The following is a 22,566-nucleotide window of genomic DNA, read 5'->3' as shown; positions in this document are numbered from 1 at the left end:
GCCTCAACAATGGAAAACCATTCATGGAATTTCAGAACAAGGCAGATTACTTATCCGTTTGAATGTTTAAGTTGAAAATACCTTCAAAACTGTGCTTATAGACATGATAAAAATATTGCTACCTTTTCCTATGACTTTGGGAAGAAAGATTTTCAGCATTTGTGACTTAAAAAAGCAAAGTACAGGAACACGCTGGGCTCTGAAGACAGCATTCCAATTGCTCTGACATCAAAGATTTCTAATTTTGATGTTATATCAAAAATTAAAAAAGCATTTTTCCCTAAATCAAAACTAAAGTTGTTTTAAATAAAATCCTTTAGGTTTTTAATCCTTTTTATTAATTTTTATTATCAGCTATTTTCATGTAAGCATCTTTCAGCTTTTATTTCTCCATGCTAAAATCTGTGATCTTGGAAACTGATCCATAATAATCTTTATGAACTTCAAAATTGATCCATAACAATTCTTATGAAATTGAATATTGATCCATAATTTTTGTCAACTTTTTTTTTATTATTTCTCCATAATAATCCTTATTATTTGAAAGAAAAGTACAAAAATTGGTTGGACATTGATAATAGCATCCAAGCTGCTCTGATATTTTAAGGTTCTGTCTTTGATGTAGCTATATCAAAAATGAAGCAACGTTATTTTTCACAAATCTGAAGCGATAATGTTTTGAATAGAATCCCTTAGTTCATCAATCCGTTTTAATAATTTCGCTTCTGTGCTATTCTTTATGTCATCGTGTTTGACTTTTTATATTTATTGATATTAATTAATCTAATAGATGACTTTTTTATAATTTAGATTTTTATATCCTATAAGAAACATTTTTAAAAGCAATTGAGATGGTCTTTGTTTACTTTGAATCCTGGGTTATTTTACGTGTTTACTTAAACAGATTTTGGAGCCTTACTTTTAAAAAATCTCTTCGCTGTCGCTCTACCTGCTAGATATAACAGCTAAATTTACCTCGACTCACACTCTACTTGTTGTTACAAAAATGGAAAGACACATTGATTAATGTAGCTCAAGATACACTATATCTGAAAATAGAAGGGATGATTATGGTTGAACGCTTTTGATCAAGGTCTGTTACAGAAAAATATTTATCAGTTTCTTTATGCATGGACAAGATTTATGAGTACCAGAATAGAGTAGAAAGGAGTACAATTTGTACAACGTGTATAGTCAAAGGCGAGGATGGATCCTGACAAACTTGTGTTAGAGCAGCGGTTCTCACACTGACAAGTACCAGGACCCCTCCTAAATATCGGTTTCAGATTTTGTCCCAATGCCAGCAATTTCGGGGGAGAGGGTAAGTCGATTACATCGGTCTCAGTGCACAGCTGGTACTTATTTTATCAGCTCCGAAAAGTTAAAAGGCAAAATCAGTCTCAGCAACATTTGAACTCAAATCATAAAGACGGATGAAATGCCGGTTAAGCAGTTTGCCTGGCGTGCAAACGATTCTGTCAGCTCACCGCCATTTCTTCTCTCCCAAATACGGGTTTCAAATTATGACACAAGGCCAGCAATTTCGAGGGAGGGGCTAGTCGATTACATCGACCCCAGTGCACAACTTATTTTATCGGCCCTGAAAGGATGAAAGACAAAGTCAACCTCGGTGAAATACTCTCACCCAAATATTTGTGAGATTTTTGCACCAGAGATTTTTCCTGCTTCTAGTTTTTATTAATGAAAATATGAAACAAAGTTTGCCTCCATATAATTCTTCTTTCTTCGCTATATCAAATAGTTGGAAGCTATCTTAACTTTATCAAACACCACAGTTTGTCCATCCTTTTTCACCTCTCACGGAAACCCTAGGTGGGCCTTCCCCTCCATATCAGAAAAATTATGGAATACAACATATGGGTACAAGTATGGCTGTGTAGGTAAGAGATTCACTTCGTAACCACGTTATTCCAGGTTCGATACCACAGTACAACGCCTTGAATATCCGTCTTGTAATCTAGCGTCAAGTTAACTATTAATTGTCTGTGGAATTCGGTAGTTGGAAACTGTGCAGAAGCCCGTCATATTAGGTTGTGTGTGTGTGTGTGTGTGTGTGTGTGTGTGTGTGTGTGTGTGTGTGTGTGTGTGTGTGTGTGTGTGTGTGTCGGCGAAAAATTATGACACCAACGAGAAAACTGAAAAACTGATGATTTATGAAAGAAAACTTTTGATGCATTTGTTCTGCAGGAAATCACTGATAGTCTCTTGTCATTGGAAACCTGTTAGCAAAGACGTTATTGTTCACAAATTGAAATATCCAGTAAATTAATTAACATTCGTTTTTATTATTCAATAAGAGTAAGGAAAAAGGTGGCGAGCTAAGAGAATCGATAGCACGTCAGACAAAATACTTGGCAGCATTTCATCGGTCTTTAAGCTCAAATTCCGCTGTAGTTGACTTTGAGGGGTCGATGAAATAAGTACCAGTCTAATCGACTTACCCTTTCCTCGAAATTGTAGGCCTTGTACCAAAATTTGAAACCAATTAAGAGAAAGGAAAGGAAATGTAACCTTCACCTTTGTAGATCATTCCTGACTGATGAGATCGATGTTGTTAGTTGATATCTGTATGAAAATATGGACGGAGAGAAAATTCCAGAGGATTACAGCTCTGAGGCGAAAAATGATTTTGGAAAATGTTTGGTGATGGACGTAGGATTTACGACAGAGCAAGGATGATTCATTGAGGGAAGTCGGGTGCATTGAAGGATTTGTTAGCCATGAACCTGGAATAATGCTAAACGCTTAGAGAAGAGGATATTGTAGTTGTAGAGAAGATAAACTGCGTGTCCGTCAGCTTGTGGTTTTGCCGCAGTGGTTTCCAAACTTGGTGTATGGTGATGTCACGAGTTCTTAAATTTAAATAACACAACTGACAGAAAATGCCATTTAGTACGTTGTGTATCTTGAACATAGAATGATATGGCGGCGAGGTTACAGAAATGCTGGGAACCATTGGTGTAGCGTATTAAATAAAATAAATGCGCCCATTTAAAGCTTAGCCAGGCTCATGGACCCGATTTCCCGGTTTCTATGGAATATGTGTTCCCCAGCTGGACGAGACGCCAGTCCATCGCAGCGTTACTCATTTTTGCCAGCTGAGTGGACTAAAGGAGCAACATGAAATGAAGTGTTTTGCTCAAGAACACAACGCGTCGCCCGGTCCAGGAATCGAAATCACAATCTTACGATCATGATGCTGACACCCTAACCACTAAGCCACGCGCCTCCACGGTGTAGTGTATTTGTGAATTAATATTTGCCTTGCTTTCGCACTACCTTCTTTCAGATGCAGCATATTTTCTATATAGCGTGAAAACGTGTTGATTAGCGGTTAGTGTATTTGACTCACGATCATAAGGTCGTTAGTTCAATACCTAATGTCGCGTTGTGTCCTGCAGCAAGACACTTTATTTCCGTTGCTCCAGTTCACTCAGCTGGAAAAAATGAGTTATACCTATAATTCAAAAGGTCAGCCTTGTCACGTTCTGTGTCACACTGCATCTCATTGAGAACTATGTTAAGGGTACCCGTGCCTGTGGAGTGCTCATCCACTTGCGCGTTAATTTAACGAACAAGCTGTTCCGTTGGTCGGATCAACTAGAACACTAGTCGTTGTAACTGACAGAGTGTCAGCATTATTTTGTATGTGGCACACATATATGTATATATATATGTGTGAGCTGTATACCAATGTGGATCTTAATTGAGATTTTGAAATGGATTTGGGTTGTAGAGTTTTCTGGTCCGGAAGAAGAAACTAGTCTTTGTGAAGTTGTCTTGGTATTGTTACATATATAAGATTCTGGGAGATCCCCTTAGGCACTGGATTGGCAGAATTGTTAGAACATTTGAAAAATGCCTTGCAGTGGGTCCCTCGAAATCCTTTGTTAGGGAATTATTGATGAATAGCGTTAGAATATGATCATGAAACATTAATAGAATAAGTACCAAATTTTAATTAGATAAGTACTGATGGTGATTTTATTTATCGAACCTTTCAATGCGGTGCCCAGTATGGCTGCAGTCCAATGACTGAAACAAGTAAAAGATAAAAGGATACTGTTGCTTTTGAAGGAGACTAAGTCGCCACATTCTCCTAGAAGAATGTTGTGATTCAGTGAATAATCAGGCATTGCGAATGACAACTATATAAGGAAGATTAAGGAGTGAAGACTATTATCTGCATCGGAGTTGTGTTAGAAGTGACAGCAAATAAGTCATAGATATACTGAAGGAATTATGTAGAGGACATAACCAAAACTCGGAGTTCACTAGAGTTGAATGTGTGGGTTTGTGGTCACGGATAGGCCTCTCGAAATGTTCTCATTTAGGAGAATCAGTCAAGAATAGGGTTTCAATGGCATACAGTATTATACGCGCCAATAGAAAAGGCAGCATTCCAAGGCATCATCTACTGGTTCGTACCCCTTTCTTATCTGAAGGAGAGTTTCTACACAAGGAAATTACCATCGGAAGGAAAAAGCGAAAAGACTCTCATCTTTAGTCCGACAAAATAAAAGCATCTAACCGCGACTATCTCAGTTTATTGATCTACGTCTACATAATCCAACGTGTAACTTCCTTTCGTAAGCTCGCCAAGTATGATTTGAAAGATATTTAGTTGTTGTTATTAGATATTCAGTGATGCTATTGTGATTTTCAAATGAATAATGAAAGGAATTACCATTTCTTAATATGGGGCTTAATCTTTTGATTTTGTTTTGTTTTGTTTTGCTCTTTACTGTTTAAGAACTAAATTTTGTTTTTCATAGAATTTTTTACACTCGAGCTCTAGGACTCATAAGGCAGATTACTCGGTCTCTGTTCTCTTGAGCGGAATGCCGATCCGTTGCAGGATTCAAAGCCAGTAATTTTTCATCGACTCCAGTCCTGGACTGGTGCTTTAGTTTATCAACCCTGAAGGAATAAAATGCAAAGTTAAGCTCGGCGGGATTTGAACTCAGAAAGTAAAGAACCGGAAGAGATATCCCTAGGGATTGTGTCTAACATTCTAACGGTTCTGCCAGCTCAGCGCCTTTTTTCACAGATTAAGAACTAAAATTTTGGTTTTTTTTTGTTTTTTTTCGAAATATAAGAACTAAATTTCTTTCGTTTATATGCTTAACAAGGCCTGAAAGATTGCTGTGTTAATTATATTTGACAGGGAAAATATTTCAGCGAGACAACTGATTTATAACTAAATACCGAAAGGAATATTCTAGACACCGGAATATATATTGGCTCATCCTCAAAAAAAAAAAGACATTAAAAAAAATTACTTATGATATTTCTAATTTGAATATTAGCAGTATAAACAAATCTGTTGCTTACCATGAACATTATCCGACGTCAACTTAAGAATTACAAATACCAGTTATTGATTATAGGAAGAAATAAAAGAAAATATGACGGCGGCGGTGGTGGTCATCGTCGTTGTCATAGTTGCAATGGTGGTGTTGTTGGAGGCGGTGTTGTTGGAGGTGGTGTTCTTGGAGGTGGTGGTTGATGTTATGATGATGAGGGGGGGAGGTGGTGGAGGGGGAGGGGGATAGGGGAGGTGGTGGAGGGGGAGGGGGGTAGGGGAGTGGATAGGGGAGGGAGGGGTAGGGGAGGGAGGGGATAGGGGATAGGGGAGGGGATAGGGGAGGGGTAGGGGAGGGAGGGGATAGGGGATAGGGGAGGGGATAGGGGAGGGGAGGGGATAGGGGAGGGGAGGGGATAGGGGAGGGGAGGGGATAGGGGAGGGGAGGGGATAGGGGAGGGGATAGGGGATAGGGGATGGGGAGGGGATAGGGGAGGGGATAGGGGAGGGGAGGGGAGGGGATAGGGGAGGGGAGGGGAGGGGATAGGGGAGGGGAGGGGAGGGGATAGGGGAGGGGAGGGGAGGGGATAGGGGAGGGGAGGGGAGGGGAGGGGACCGTTGTGGTTATTGTTGTTGCTACTCTTATTATTATTCCTAGATTAGAACTGATCAAGCAAACCTGTGCTCAGAGGCGTTCCTATCGTGACCACTTTGTCTTTTGCTCAGACATAATATATATGTAGGAGGACTACATTATCTGAATCTTTTTTATTTTATTTTTTGTTGTCGTTGTTGTTTTGGTGTTGTTGTTGTTTTGGTGTTGTGTTGTTGTTGCTGTTCTTGTCGTTGTTGCAATCGTCGTCGTCGTCGGTGTTGTTCTCTTTGTTGTATGGCCATGTTTTTTCAGAAGTTTGTATTGAAATTACAAGATTTCAAATCGAGTTCGATTCCACCGCACATCATGACTAAACCCTTGGACACATGTCTTCTATCATAGCCTCTTATACAGGGTCTTCTACTAAGCTTCTCTTTTTTAAAATGTAATTGGGTAGACCCAAGCTGTGAGGGCGGTAGATTTCATCCGTAATTCGGATTGAACCCGACCACCTGGCTCATTGCAGTCCTTTAGTGGAGACTTCTGTGTTACAAGTATCTGGTCGAGGCTTCCGGTATGGGAATTCCTTCATGTCTTGAAGGCCTAATTCTTTTTGTTGAGGCACAAGAGTAAAGGTTTCACTTCCTCTTTCGTCCCTACCAGTCACAAAAGTCCTGCAAAAGGCCATGAACGCCACCTGTCCATCTTGAATTCAGTTACATAAAAAGAAACTGCTGCTGCTATGTTATTGTTGTTTTTGTTCTTGTAATGGAGACTACTGTGTTACAAGCATCCTGTCAAGTCTTCCGATGTGGGAAATTACTTTGCCTTGAAGGCCTTGCTTCGTTTTGTTAAGACCACTTCAACTACTGGTACTACTTACACAAAGAATTTGTTTTCTTTTTTTGCTTTGTTGGGATGGAAAGTAGGACCCGTGACTCTTTACAGGGTCTCCAAGACCGGTAGGAGAGGAGAGGGAAAAAGGAATCTCAGACCGGAAAACTGGGGTCCAAATGCTTGCAACAGAGTCGACTCTGCTAAAGGAACCTAAAGTGTCAAATGCTGGTATTAAATCAGGTGATAGATTAAGTCAACGAACCAAGTAAGCCACAGCAGGATTTGAACTCAGAATGCAAGCAGTCAGAAAAATATACCGCTGGGCATTCCACCCGACGTCCTTACAATTCGTTCATACACCGCCCTCGATTGTTACTTTTTGTTATCGATCCTGAAAGGATGAAAAGCAAAATTGGCTTCTGTGGAAACTGAACTCAAAACGTCGAGTTTCAGAACGAATACCGCGTGGCATTCTATCTGACGCAGCGGCGACGGCGGCAGCAGAAGCCGAGGCGGCGACGGCAGCGGCGGCAGCGGCGGCGGCAACGGCGGCGGCAGCGGCGACGGCGGCGACGGTAGCGGTGGCGGCAGCGGCGGCAGCGGCGGCAGCGGCGGCGGCGGCGGCGGCGGCGGCGGCGGCGGCAGCGGCAGCGGCGGCAGCGGCAGCGGCGGCAGCGGCAGCGGCGGCGGCGGCAGCGGCGGTAGCGGTGGCAGCGGCGGTAGCAGCGGCGGTAGCGGCGGCGGCGGCGGCGGCGGCGGCGGCGGCGGCGGCAGCGGCGGCAGCGGCGGCAGCGGCGGCAGCGGCGGCAGCGGCGGCAGCGGCGGCAGCGGCGGCAGCGGCGGTAGAGGCGGCGGTGGCAGCGATGGCAGCGGCGGCAGCGGCGACAGCGGCGACAACGGCGACAGCGGCGACAGCGGCGGCAGCGGCTGCAATGGCGGCAGCGGCGGTAGAGGCGGTGGTGGCAGCGGCGGTAGCGGTGGCAGCAGCGGCAGCGGCGGCAGCGGCGGCAGCGAATGCAGTAGAGGCAGCGGCGGCAGCGGCGGCAGCGGCGGCAGCGGCGTCAGCGGCGGCGGCGGCGGCGGCGGTAGCGGCGGTAGCGGCGGCAGCGGCGGCAGCGGCGGCAGCGGCGGCAGCGGCGGCAGCGGCGGCAGCGGCGGCAGCGGCGGCAGCGGCGGCAGCGGCGGTAGCAGCGGCGGCAGCGGCGGCGGCGTCAGCGGCGGCAGCGGCGGCGGCGTCAGCGGCGGCAGTGGCGGCAACGGCGACAGCGGCGACGGCGCCGTCGGCGGCAGCGGCGGCAGCGGCGGCAGCGGCGGCAGCGGCGGCAGCGGCGGCAGCGGCGGCAGCGGCGGCAGCGGCGGCAGCAGCGGCAGCGAAGGCAGCGAAGGCAGCGAAGGCAGTAGAGGCGGCGACGGTAGCGGTGGCGGCAGCGGCGGCAGCGGCGGCAGCGGCGGCAGCGGCGGCAGCGGCGGCAGCGGCGGCAGCGGCGGCAGCGGCGGCAGCGGCGGCAGTGGCGGCAGCGGCGGCAGCGGCGGCAGCGGCGGCGGCGGCGGCGGCGGCGGCGGCAGCGGCAGCGACAGCGGCGGTAGCGGCGGTAGCGGCGGTAGCGGCGGTAGCGGCGGCAACGGCGGCAGCGGCGGCAGCGGCGGCAGCGGCGGCAGCGGCGGCAGCGGCGGCAGCGGCGGCAGCGGCGACAGCGCCGTCAGCCGCGGTAGAGGCGGCGGTGGCAGCGATGGCAGCGACGACAGCGGCGACAGCGGCGACAGCGGCGACAGCGGCGACAGCGGCGACAGCGGCGACAGCGACGACAACGGCGGTAGCGACGGCAGCGGCGGCAGCGGCGGTAGCGGCGGCAGCGGCTGCAACGGCGGCAGCGGCGGTAGAGGCGGTGGTGGCAGCGGCGGTAGCGGTGGCAGCAGCGGCAGCGGCGGCAGCGGCGGCAGCGAATGCAGTAGAGGCAGCGGCGGCAGCGGCGGCAGCGGCGGCAGCGGCGGCAGCGGCGGCGGCGGCGGCGGCGGTAGCGGCGGCAGCGGCGGCAGCGGCGGCAGCGGCGGCAGCGGCGGCAGCGGCGGCAGCGGCGGCATCGGCGGCAGCGGCGGCAGCGGCGGTAGCAGCGGCGGCGGCAGCGGCGGCGGCGGCAGCGGCGGCGGCGTCAGCGGCGGCAGCGGCGGCGGCGTCAGCGGCGGCAGTGGCGGCAACGGCGACAGCGGCGACGGCGCCGTCGGCGGCAGCGGCGGCAGCGGCTGCAGCGGCGGCAGCGGCGGCAGCGGCGGCAGCGGCGGCAGCGGCGGCAGCGGCGGCAGCGGCGGCAGCGGCGGCAGCAGCGGCAGCGAAGGCAGCGAAGGCAGCGAAGGCAGCGAAGGCAGTAGAGGCAGCGGCGGCAGCGGAGGCGGCGATAGTGGTGTTTCTTGTGTTATTATTGAGATGGAAATGAGGAGGAGGAGGAGGAGGAGGAGGAGGAGGAGGAGGAGCCGGAGGGGGAGATTTTAGCTATGGCAGTGGTGGTGGTAGTAATGGTTGCATGCGTGATTACTATTATGATGAAGGGATGGTGTATTTGTGATTATTGTTTCTGTTGTTGTGATGGCCATGAGGGGGCTGGTCATGATTGTTGCTGTGGATGTGGTGATGCTGGTCGCTGGTTTTCATTCGAAATTTCCGCTCGTTGGTAATCTCTATGAATAGTCGGTGTAAATGTTGGTCAATCGGCCGGTCGGTCGGTTAGTTTCGCCAGTCACGCTCTACGTCGTATAGAAGAAATGGGGCGAGGGTAAAGAAGACATACAGAACGAGTTAACATAAAAGGTGTAGGATGAGCGCACATACTAGGCTTGGTGGCAGGCAACGAGTAAAGGAATACTACACACACACGTATATGTACAGTGAGGAAGAAAGAATCATAGACAGAGCAAGTGATAGAATAGTTTTCGGAGGATTTCAAATTTTACTGAGATTGGTTTTCGGTAGACCAGATAATGATCATATTGATAAAATTTAGAAAAATAATGACAATATATTTATTGCAAAAATACAAATAAGAGATTTGTTTGATTAAATTTTTTTTATTTTAAAGTAATAAATATTTTTCTCATCACAATTAGTATTCATTTCATGATTTTGCAGAAGCACCAAGAAATTTGATAGCAGTTAAATTAAATTAATGTATGTTGTGTCTGGGGAGAATCATATTGTCTTAATGTCTTATTATCTAACACACTCACCGGTTCGATTTCCACTCATTTATTATTTATATCTTTTCTTCAAAAATTTTCGTTGCTTTTGCACCTTTGTCAATGGATACGAAGTAAATACATGCATGTGTGCCGTATTTCCTGATACTATCCATGGCAACAAATGTATACTTCCAAAGTTACCTCTCATATGATGGGTAGCAGTCTCCTTCATTAATAATTCTTTCTACTATAAGCAACGTTAGCCCTCGACGGGCATTGAACTCAGAACGTAAAAGCTGAAACAAATACTGCGCAGTATACTACTAATATGTCTACGTGTGTAAATTCCAAACGAGCCGAGATTGCGAGAGGAGGGTTTCAATCCCGATTTTCAGTCATTTCACTATACATATGCCACTAATTCCCATAATATTTAATATTCTCTCTACGAGGGTTTGCTGAAAAGTTCCTGGCTTTAAGGGTGTCGCGATAGGCCTGGCTGGAGGCCCAACCTTCCGAGTTCTTTTACAGGGCTTAGAAAACTGAAGGATTGCTGCAGCAAGTGTGTGAATCTGAGAGGGGAATACGTTGAATAAAATCATAATTAACTGATCCTTCCGTATTTTCTTTGACCTAAAGCCAGGAACTTTTCAGCTGCTCCACGTGTGTGTTTGCTTGACTTACCATGAACTGCAGCCAAATCTTTCGCAAATCACACTTTTGGAAAGAGAAGGATACATTAAACCATGTACTCTTAAATTTATAATGGCTGAGAGAAAAAAATGGGATGGTCATGTTTGAAAAGCCTTTGATCCTAGGTCTGCTCTGTTAGGGGTTGACCTGAAGCTAAACAACAGCGACAACGACGATGACGCTTGCCTAAAAAAAAGCAGAAAGTGAAATGATAAGAGAGGAGATGGCGGGGGGGGGTGAAATGATGGAATGTTGATAGGAAATAATTATATTTTTAATCAAAGACAAATCAGCTTGATCTGATGTCATGTTGGTTCATAATTAGATTTAAAAAAATCTTTTAAATGGCTCCCTTTTTAGAAATTATCAAACCCTCGAAATCAGTGAACCCTTTGATAAATGACAACCACAGAAATCCAACCAAGCTTTATTTTTATTTATATTTTTAATTTTTTGTTCAAATAATATATTTTTAGTTTGATTTTCATGTGATTCGTTCTTCTAATGCAAAATTAAATTAAAATTATCTCTATTCCGCAGCGAGTTGTATTTTAATGCAAGGTGCTGGCTTTACTCCGAGGTCATCTTTGGTTTGGGAAGAATATCAGTGGAAATGTTCTGATTGTAATAGAGAAAGGTTAATCAATGATTGAATAAAGAAGAGGAATACAGACCATCACCGAAAAACTTAATCGACTACAAGGATTTCTCGGGATTTATATAGACAGGAACACTATAATCCTTACTGCGACAATAACTACAACAATCACTGGAATCGTTAAAACTACTACAACCAGTGCAACTACAAACTCACCTACTACAACAAGCACTACAAGTCCTACATTCTCTAACTTGACCATTACGACTGTTGTTGTCTGTGTGCAATCAACTGGTTATACTTCTAATACACAAAATATTACATTTTTTTTTATATAATTCTTAATAATACTTTCTGCTATCGGCACAAATTTGGGGGATGGAGCTAGTCGATTACATCTACCCCAGTGCTCCACCGGTACGTATTTCATCGACCCCGAAAGGATGAAAGGCAAAGTCTACCTCGACGGAATTTAAACTCAGAACGTAAGGACGAACGAAACGCCGCTAAGCATTTTGCCCGGCGTGCTAACGATTCTGCGAGCTCACCACCTTTACTATTCTTAATAATACTAACTTAACCAATACAACTGTTGTTGTTTAAATTTATGTGCAATGAACTGGTTATACTTCTACAATGCACAACATATTTTAGTAGTTTTTCATACAATTCTTAATAATACTAACTCGACCGTTTCAACCACTACAAACATCATAACCGCTACCGCCACTGCTTCAATCACTACAACTATTATTACAGCCACTACAACCATTAACTCAACTACTGCAAGCACTACTGTTGCGACCAACACATCCCCTGTACTTGGCTGATCAGTCATTGATACAACAGAAGCGTGATACGTTGAATTTTCCAAAGTTTCCCACTTGACCCGTCTTGGTACAATGAACATTTGCTAGAAATGCCCCGTAAAGCGATTAAGTATTTGCCCTTTCACCTAGAACATTATTCATCCATCAGCTAATCTCAGCTTAGCAGCACCCATTTTCTGTGGTTGGTATACGTCGTTCAGTCTAGCATAGAAATTTGTACATGTCATTGAAATCGGCAGCCATTTGCAGCTCAATTGTATTGTTTGCCTCACTAGTATAATATCATTCTGCGGATATTCAGTTGCAGAACTGAATGCTGGAAGCTTGGTTACGTGGTTCTAATAGTAAAACAACAGCGATATCCTGGTAAGCAAACCAGTCTTGGTCTCTCCTTATCGCTTTAGCTGTGTCATACACTATAGTACAAAACGAGGATCCTCTTGCATTCAAACTGCCTGGTTTCCAATTTGGTTCCCACGATTCTGGAGTCTCATCCATTTCTCTTTCCAGATTGATCTGTATATTTCTATCCGCCAACGTTCCTGTTCCGTTTTAATGTGTTTGGGAAATTTGATAGTGTTTCATTTGAAAACTAATGAGAAAGTTATCTTCAATAAAAACACTCCGTGGTCTTTGCTAGAGTAGTTTCCTCTCTCAACTCCGAAACGATTAGTACATCACTTCTACCCAGCTAATTAGTTGTGATGTAGGCAAGAAGATGCCAATACATCGAGTGGGTTTGCATCAAAGGCATCTTCAGTTATTCTATTTGAAAATGGTGTTGGTAATAATAAAGTTCTTTTGGAGCGTAAATAAGGAGCAGTTCTTTTAAGATATACATCTTCATACTACGCCAGCATTGAAAATCGCTCATTATTATCAACTTGTATCTCTGAGGCACACAGCATGTGTTCATTCGCAAAGTACTGTAGAGCTCTTCCTATGCATTATTGGGATTCTTCTTCGTCTATGCTTATTTATTCCGGATTTTTCATTTTCAGTTCAAACCTTGCTATGGTCAGCTTGGTTTTTAATCCTCTTGGTGTCGATAAAATTAAGTACGAAACAAATATTTAAGTCGATTAATCGAGTTACTCCACCACAAATCTCTGGCATTGTGCATGTAAATTATTATTAACTGTAACATTATTAACTGTAAAAAATTTTAACTGTAAGTCAGATATGGTCTAGTGCCGAAAAACATTTCTGACAATATGTAATTACATCTTATCAAGCATACATACATACATACATACATAGAGACAGACAGACACTCAAAGCAGAAACTATCAAAATAATGATGTGTTATTCAAATCAATCCTTAAACAGCGAACATCATCAGCTGATGTTTCAAAAGTGTTACTTGGATACGGCCATCATCAAAGGAAAGTGAATATTTTACGGTAGTTTCGATAATGAGATTGTAAATTTTATTGTGCGAGAGACTAACAATTATTATAAATTTAGTACTTATTTAAAGTGAAAATAAATATAAAATTTTTTTTTATTGCCCGTTTGACAAACATTCATGCAACTCTTTGCCACCGTTTAAAGGTTAAAACGCTTCTGTACACCGAAACGCTCTGTGAGGGACTCTTATCTCGGAGATAAATTTTTCTCCTTACGGACTTTGTAAAAACTCATCAAGCTGAACTCCGAATGATGTATACAGACTACCATACTTGTGTTTCAGTATATTTATGCCTCCTCAGTGACGGATATCATATCAGTCGTTAACTCGATCGAAACATTTGTCCTATATGTAAACAGTAAAAAAAATACATTGATATTTGTTTTAACGCATAATCTATACATATAAATTTGACATGGGTGATTCTTTCTTGTCTTGGGATTCACGGTCAAACGGCTGGGTGGAATTATGCGAAAAATTACACAGATGTGTAGAATGATCTGGTGGTGATGCTGGGCTATGTATTTTTTCATAGCTCCCATGGTTACCGATATAATCTACTATAATAATACTCATGTGTTTATGAATGAGAAAGGAAGGGGTGATAGATGAATAAGGAAGGAAGGGGTGATGTCATATTTTTTCATAGCTCCTATGGATACCGAGATAATCTACTATAATAATACTCTTGTTATATATAAAAAATAGTCAAACATTTCACTGAATGATTAGTCGATACTTTTCAATAGAGTAGGATATTTATTCTATTTCTACAAGGAAAAGATTGACAGTAACTTCGAGGTTTCGTGGATTGTTATCATATACTCCGATGGAGGTTACACAGCCGAAACTTCATAACAGCTGTTAACCTTTAACAAAGAAAAATTATACAAACGCACACGTGTGTGTGTGTGTGTGTCTGTGTGTGTGTGTGTGTGCGTGCGTGTGTGTGCGTGTGTGTGTGTGTGAGATAGTAAGAAAAATGAAACACAATAATAGATTTAGTTGGCATTTTTAGCAGGACGAACAACCACGTGAACTGAGACTCCAAGCTGCTTCAAAGAGATTGACACGGTCCACACAGCTTTCTCGTAATCTTTTATACGAACTCTCCCCTTCTCTCTCTCTCTCTCTCTCTCTCTCTCTCTCTCTCTCTCTCTCTCTCTCTTACACGCGCGCGCGCATACACACTCACCTATATGTGCATACATTCATGTATGTGGTGGAGTGTAACTTGTTGCATTTCTCTTTAACCTTATAAAAGTTATCTGCAGTTAACTGAGTCAAAGTAGTAGTAGTAGTAGTAGTAGTAGTAGTAGTAGTAGAAGTAGTAGCAGCAGCAGCAGCGGTGGCAGCGGCGGCGGCGGTAGCAGCGGCGGTGGCGGTAGCAGCGGCGGTGGCGGCGACAGCGGCGGACGCCGCGGTAGCGGCGGCAGCGGCGGCAGCGGTGGAAGCGGCGGTAGCGGCGGTAGCGGCGGTAGCGGCGGTAGCGGCGGCAGCGGCGGTAGCAGCGGCGGTAGCGGCGGTAGCAGCGGCGGCAGCGGCGGCAGCGGCGGCAAAGGCGGCAGCGTCGGCAGCGGCGGCAGCGGCGGGAGCAATGGCGACAGAGGCGGCGGCGGCGGCAGCGGCAGCGGCGGAAGCGGCAGCGGCGGAAGCGGCAGCGGCGGAAGCGGCAGCGGTGGAAGCGGCGGCGGCGGCGGCGGAAGCGGCCGCGGCGGAAGCGGCGGCGGCGGAAGCGGCGGCGGCGGCGGAAGCGGCGGCGGCGGAAGCGGCGGCGGCGGAAGCGGCGGCGGCGGAAGTGGCAGCGGCGGAAGCGGCAGCGGCGGCAGCGGCGGCAGCGGCGGCAGCGGCAGCGGCGGCAGCGGCGGCAGCGGCGGCAGCGGAGGTAGCGGCGGTAGAGGCGGTAGCGGCGGTAGAGGCGGTAGCGGCGGTAGCGGCGGCAGCGGCGGCAGCGGCGGCAGCGGCGGCAGCGGCGGCAGCGGCGGCAGCGGCGGCAGCGGCGGTAGGGGCGGTAGCGGCGGTAGGGGCGGTAGCGGCGGCAGCGGCGACAGCGGCTGCGGTAGCGGTAGCGGCAGCAGCGGCGGTGGCAGCGGCGGCGGCAGCGTCGGCGGCGGCAGTGGCGACAGCGTCGGCGGCGACGGCGGCAGCGGCGGCGGCGGCGGCAGCGGCGGCGGCAGCGGCGGCGGCGGCAGCGGCGGCAGTGGCGACAGCGGCGGCAGCGGCGGCAGCGGCGGCAGCGGCGGCAGCGGCGGCAGCGGCGGCAGCGGCGGCAGCGGCGGCAGCGGAGGCAGCGGCGGCAGCGGCGGTAGGGGTGGTAGCGGCGGCAGGGGCGGCAGCGGCGGCAGCGGCGGCAGCGGCGGCAGCGGCGGCAGCGGCGGCAGCGGCGGCAGCGGCGGTAGCTGCGGCAGCGGCGGTAGCTGCGGCAGCGGCGGTAGCTGCGGAAGCGGCGGCAGCGGCGGCGGCGGAAGCGGCGGCGGCGGAAGCGGCGGCGGAAGCGGCGGCGGAAGCGGCAGCGGCGGTGATGGCCGCGGCGGTAGCGACGACAGCGGCGGTAGCGACGACAGCGTCGGTAGCGGCTACAACGGTGGCAACGGCAGCAGCGGCGGCAGCGGCGGCAGCGGCGGCAGCGGCGGCAGCGGCGGTAGCGGCGGCAGCGGCGGTAGCGGCGGCAGCGGCGGCAGCGGCGGCAGCGGCGGCAGCGGCGGTAGCGGCGGCAGCGGCGGCAGCGGCGGCAGCGGCGGCAGCGGCGGCAGCGGGGGCAGCGGCGGCGGCGGAAGCGGCGTTAGCGGCGGTAGCGGCGGTGGCAGCGACGGCGGCAGCAGCGGCGGCAACGGCGGCGGCAACGGCGGCGGCAACGGCGGCGGCAACGGCGGCGGCAACGGCGGCGGCAACGGCGGCGGCAACGGCGGCGGCAACGGCGGCGGCAACGGCGGCGGCAACGGCGGCGACAGTAGCAGCAATAGCAGTTGTAGTAGTAGTATTAGTAGTAGTAGTAGTAGCAGTAGTAGTAGTAGCAGCAGCAGCAGCAGCTTCAAGTTTCGGCACAAGACCTGCAGCTTTTGAGGGGAGTTGATTATATCGACCCCACTTCTTGACTGGTACTTATATCTATCGATCCCGAAAGGTTAAAAGGCGTAGTCGACCTCCAGCTGCATTTAAACCCGGAGCGTATAGAACTGCACACGTTTATTAATCCAAAAATGATTTCATAAACTTCAACAAAAGAAATACTACAGGTGTGCAAGATAATTACTCTTACGATGTAAGGAAGAAACAGAGAACTCCACGGCGTTTCGGACTGTGGTACTTCGTCAAAATACAGACAAGTCAAAGGTGAGAAGAAAATTTAAATTTAGAGTAATTGGGTAAAGACGATTCTTATCTTATGTTCAAACCCATAGAAAACATAGTCGAACTCAGTGTGATTTCAAAAAGCTTGCTTTCCAGCTATGTGGTTCCGGGTTCAGTCCTACTGCATGGCACATTCGACATGTGTCTTCTGCTATAACTCCGGGCCGATTAAAGCTTTGTGAGTGGATTTGGTAGACAGAAACGGAAAGAAGCCCGTAGTGTGTGTGTGTGTGTGTGTGTGTGTGTGTGTGTGTGTGTGTGTGTGTGTGTGTGTGTGTGTGTGTGTATGTATGTGTGTGTTTGTGTGTGGTTGTGTGTGTGTGTATGTGCGTGTTGTGTGTGTGTGTGTGTGTTTGTCCACCACAACAGCTTGACAACCCGTGTTGGTGTGTTTATGTCCCCGTAAATTAGCGGTTCGGCAAAAGAGATCGATAAAATAAGTACCAGGCTTAACAAAAGATAAGTACTGGGTTCGATTTATTTGACTAAAAAAAGTCGTTGAAGGTGGTGCCCCAGCTTGGCCGCAGTCTAACGACTGAAACAAATAAAAGATAAAAGATAAAAGAAAAGACAAAAAATATAACATCTTGATCGACAACCATCACATCATTCATGTGAACCAAAAGGGGAGCCTCAAGCTGGCCGATAGACCCACTAGAAACAGCAGCTAAATATCTCTCCAATAACCTTTTGCAGTCTTTATATATATAGCGACGACAGCGGCGGTAGCGACGACAGCGTCGGTAGCGGCTACAACGGTGGCAACGGCAGCAGCGGCGGCAGCGGCGGCAGCGGCGGCAGCGGCGGCAGCGGCGGCAGCGGCGGTAGCGGCGGCAGCGGCGGCAGCGGCGGCAGCGGCGGCAGCGGCGGCAGCGGCGGCAGCGGCGGCAGCGGCGGCAGCGGCGGCAGCGGGGGCAGCGGCGGCGGCGGAAGCGGCGTTAGCGGCGGTAGCGGCGGTGGCAGCGACGGCGGCAGCAGCGGCGGCAGCGGCGGCGGCGGAAGTGGCAGCGGCGGAAGCGGCAGCGGCGGAAGCGGCAGCGGCGGCAGCGGCGGCAGCGGCGGCAGCGGCGGCAGCGGCGGCAGCGGCTGCAGCGGCGGCAGCGGCGGCAGCGGCGGCAGCGGCGGCAGCGGCGGCAGCGGCGGCAGCGGCGGCAGCGGCGGCAGCGGCGGCAGCGGCGGCAGCGGAGGTAGCGGCGGTAGAGGCGGTAGCGGCGGTAGAGGCGGTAGCGGCGGTAGCGGCGGCAGCGGCGGCAGCGGCGGCAGCGGCGGCAGCGGCGGCAGCGGCGGTAGCGGCGGTAGGGGCGGTAGCGGCGGCAGCGGCGACAGCGGCTGCGGTAGCGGTAGCGGCAGCAGCGGCGGTGGCAGCGGCGGTGGCAGCGGCGGCGGCAGCGTCGGCGGCGGCAGTGGCGACAGCGTCGGCGGCGACGGCGGCAGCGGCGGCGGCGGCGGCAGCGGCGGCGGCGGCAGCGGCGGCGGCGGCAGCGGCGGCGGCGGCAGCGGCGGCAGTGGCGACAGCGGCGGTGGCGGCGGCAGCGGCGGCAGCGGCGGCAGCGGCGGTAGCGGCGGCAGCGGCGGCAGCGGCGGCAGCGGCGGCAGCGGCGGCAGCGGCGCCAGCGGCGGCAGCGGCTGCAGCGGCGGCAGCGGCGGCAGCGGAGGCAGCGGCGGCAGCGGCGGTAGGGGTGGTAGCGGCGGCAGTGGCGGCAGCGGCGGCAGCGGCGGCAGCGGCGGTAGCTGCGGCAGCGGCGGTAGCTGCGGCAGCGGCGGCAGCGGCGGCAGCGGCGGCAGCGGCGGCGGCGGAAGCGGCGGCGGCGGAAGCGGCGGCGGCGGAAGCGGCGGCGGCGGAAGCGGCGGCGGCGGAAGCGGCGGCGGCGGAAGCGGCGGCGGAAGCGGCGGCGGAAGCGGCGGCGGAAGCGGCGGCGGAAGCGGCGGCGGAAGCGGCGGCGGAAGCGGCGGCGGAAGCGGCAGCGGCGGTGATGGCCGCGGCGGTAGCGACGACAGCGGCGGTAGCGACGACAGCGTCGGTAGCGGCTACAACGGTGGCAACGGCAGCAGCGGCGGCAGCGGCGGCAGCGGCGGCAGCGGCGGTAGCGGCGGCAGCGGCGGCAGCGGCGGTAGCGGCGGCAGCGGCGGTAGCGGCGGCAGCGGCGGCAGCGGCGGCAGCGGCGGCAGCGGCGGCAGCGGCGGCAGCGGCGGCAGCGGCGGCAGCGGGGGCAGCGGCGGCGGCGGAAGCGGCGTTAGCGGCGGTAGCGGCGGTGGCAGCGACGGCGGCAGCAGCGGCGGCAGCGGCGGCAGCGGCGGCAGCGGTGGCAGCGGCGGCAGCGGCGGCAGCGGTGGCAGCGGCGGCAGCGGCGGCAGCGGCGGCAGCGGCGGTAGGGGTGGTAGCGGCGGCAGGGGCGGCAGCGGCGGCAGCGGCGGCAGCGGCGGTAGCTGCGGCAGCGGCGGCAGCGGCGGCAGCGGCGGCAGCGGCGGCAGCGGCGGCAGCGGCGGCAGCGGCGGCAGCGGCGGCAGCGGCGGCAGCGGCGGCAGCGGCTGCAGCGGCGGCAGCGGCTGTAGCGACGACAGCGGCTGTAGCGACGACAGCGGCGGTATCGGCGACAGCGGCGACAGCGGCGACAGCGGCGACAGCGGCGACAGCGGCGACAGCGGCGACAGCGGCGACAGCGGCGGCAGCGGCGGCAGTGGCGGCAGCGGCGGCAGCGCCGGTAGCGGCGGCAGCGGCGGCATCGGCGGCGGCAACGGCGGCGGCAACGGCGGCGGCAACGGCGGCGGCAACAGCGGCGGCAACGGCGGCGGCAACGGCGGCGGCAACGGCGGCGACAGTAGCAGCAATAGCAGTTGTAGTAGTAGTATTAGTAGTAGTAGTAGTAGCAGTAGTAGTAGTAGCAGCAGCAGCAGCAGCTTCAAGTTTCGGCACAAGACCTGCAGCTTTTGAGGGGAGTTGATTATATCGACCCCACTTCTTGACTGGTACTTATATCTATCGATCCCGAAAGGTTAAAAGGCGTAGTCGACCTCCAGCTGCATTTAAACCCGGAGCGTATAGAACTGCACACGTTTATTAATCCAAAAATGATTTCATAAACTTCAACAAAAGAAATACTACAGGTGTGCAAGATAATTACTCTTACGATGTAAGGAAGAAACAGAGAACTCCACGGCGTTTCGGACTGTGGTACTTCGTCAAAATACAGACAAGTCAAAGGTGAGAAGAAAATTTAAATTTAGAGTAATTGGGTAAAGACGATTCTTATCTTATGTTCAAACCCATAGAAAACATAGTCGAACTCAGTGTGATTTCAAAAAGCTTGCTTTCCAGCTATGTGGTTCCGGGTTCAGTCCTACTGCATGGCACATTCGACATGTGTCTTCTGCTATAACTCCGGGCCGATTAAAGCTTTGTGAGTGGATTTGGTAGACAGAAACGGAAAGAAGCCCGTAGTGTGTGTGTGTGTGTGTGTGTGTGTGTGTGTGTGTGTGTGTGTGTGTGTGTGTGTGTGTGTGTGTGTGTGTGTATGTATGTGTGTGTTTGTGTGTGGTTGTGTGTGTGTGTATGTGCGTGTTGTGTGTGTGTGTGTGTGTGTTTGTCCACCACAACAGCTTGACAACCCGTGTTGGTGTGTTTATGTCCCCGTAAATTAGCGGTTCGGCAAAAGAGATCGATAAAATAAGTACCAGGCTTAACAAAAGATAAGTACTGGGTTCGATTTATTTGACTAAAAAAAGTCGTTGAAGGTGGTGCCCCAGCTTGGCCGCAGTCTAACGACTGAAACAAATAAAAGATAAAAGATAAAAGAAAAGACAAAAAATATAACATCTTGATCGACAACCATCACATCATTCATGTGAACCAAAAGGGGAGCCTCAAGCTGGCCGATAGACCCACTAGAAACAGCAGCTAAATATCTCTCCAATAACCTTTTGCAGTCTTTATATATATATATATATATATATATATATATATATATATATATATATATATATATATATATATATATATATATATATATATATATATATATATATATATATATATATATATTCACAGGCTTATTTCCCATTTTTTAGTGGGGGTAGCCACAAGACACACACCTGGCATTCCATTCGTTTCCCAGCTGAAAGAGGCGAGTCCCGTTTTATGCTCGGGTCAAGGCATAGAACGCAACCTCCAATATCAGCAACGGGGCCCGACAACATATACTGGTTTGCCCCCGCCGCATCATACTGGTTCACTACCCCTTTGAGCAACATCAAATTCACTCATCCGTCCACAAATACTCTCCAAGCTCCCCTATCATTTATGAATTGTCTTGCCTCTCTCACTCCAACACTTATAACCACCAAAGCTTTCCTCACTCCATCCATCAACACAAACCGAGATCTGCCGCTGGTTCTGCTGCCCACCACTTCAGCCTTCATCACCCTCGCTATCATCCGCTTCTCATTCATCCTCTCCATGTAGCCAAACCACCTCAATAATCGTCTGTCCATTTTGATTGTTAGTTCACCTTCGCACTATCTCATTCCTCATCCTGTCCATCCGTGTCACACCAACCATAGCCACCAAACATCTAATCTCAAACACATCTAGTCGCCTACTTTCCGCCTCTCTCAGTCCCCACGTCTCCGCACCAAATAACATTGTCGGCACAATCACGCCCTCATACATACCTCTTTTCGCTTTCACGCTCAACCTCTTATTTCTCAGCATACTTTTCACAACTCCAAGTATGTTTGCAGTCTTAAAAACTTAAAAAGGAAAGGACACCATATTCTGATACACTGTTTAAAATATAGAAGGATAGTTAATCCCCGAAGGAGTTTAATTATGCGTCTATTCGTTCAGATCTCAACTGGAGATAAACCAAGATTAATCTAACTATAACTTGTATAATGACTTCTTTTAAACGCTAAGGAAGTTTCAATGTGGCCACTCGACATCCATGTAATACTTGCTGCATTACTCATTATTAAATTTAGATGATGTGCATAATAGTGGATGAAATGTGCATTATTTTTGCTTGAACTCCTGCTGTTTTACCTTTCATGACATTTGCACCATCAAATGTCTGTGCTATGGGGTTTTTGTCCGTTGTTCACTTACTGCCACAGAACTTATTTCTTGGGGATGCAAGGAGGTCATGGTTAAATTATTTAAATTTTCTATACAATAAAACAACAGAAGAAAAAAACGATGAATCAAATAGAAAAGCTGGAAGCGTGATAATCATCTGCAGTTTACCACATTCAAGAATACAGTACACGGTTTTCAAGCACAAAACATGCTGAGTCAAAAATAAACACTATCCTACACTCGGACAACAGGGTCAGCACTGCATGAGCGACGATGCTCCCTCTAACCAGCGTGCAGCGTCTTCCCTCGGGTATGTGCTCATGCGCACAACAGCCAAACACCGCATCGCTGGAACTGTGAAGCACACTGTTCCATACAAGGATTTTTATAATTTTTCATGAACGAGGGTATTGCTACTGACATTAAGTTTAACGATTATATAATGTCCAAGTATAAAGAGAGAATTAATGAAAATAAAGACTTATTATATTGAATGTTATCGATAATATTGAGTGAAAATAGGGGGTGCTGCAATTCTGCAGTCTCTATACACGAGTCGCCACAGCTTGATATGCTACAAATCTTTAAAAGGTGCAAGTGTGTCATTGCTGTTAAGAAGTTCGTTTCGCAAACACGTGGTTTCGGTTCAGTCCCACGGCGTGGGACATCGGGCAAGTAGCTTC

The sequence above is a fragment of the Octopus bimaculoides genome, chromosome 1 (assembly GCF_046866305.1).
Source record: "Octopus bimaculoides isolate indiv1 chromosome 1, ASM4686630v1, whole genome shotgun sequence".
In the NCBI taxonomy this organism is placed as follows: domain Eukaryota; kingdom Metazoa; phylum Mollusca; class Cephalopoda; order Octopoda; family Octopodidae; genus Octopus; species Octopus bimaculoides.
This window is presented reverse-complemented; position numbering follows the sequence as displayed.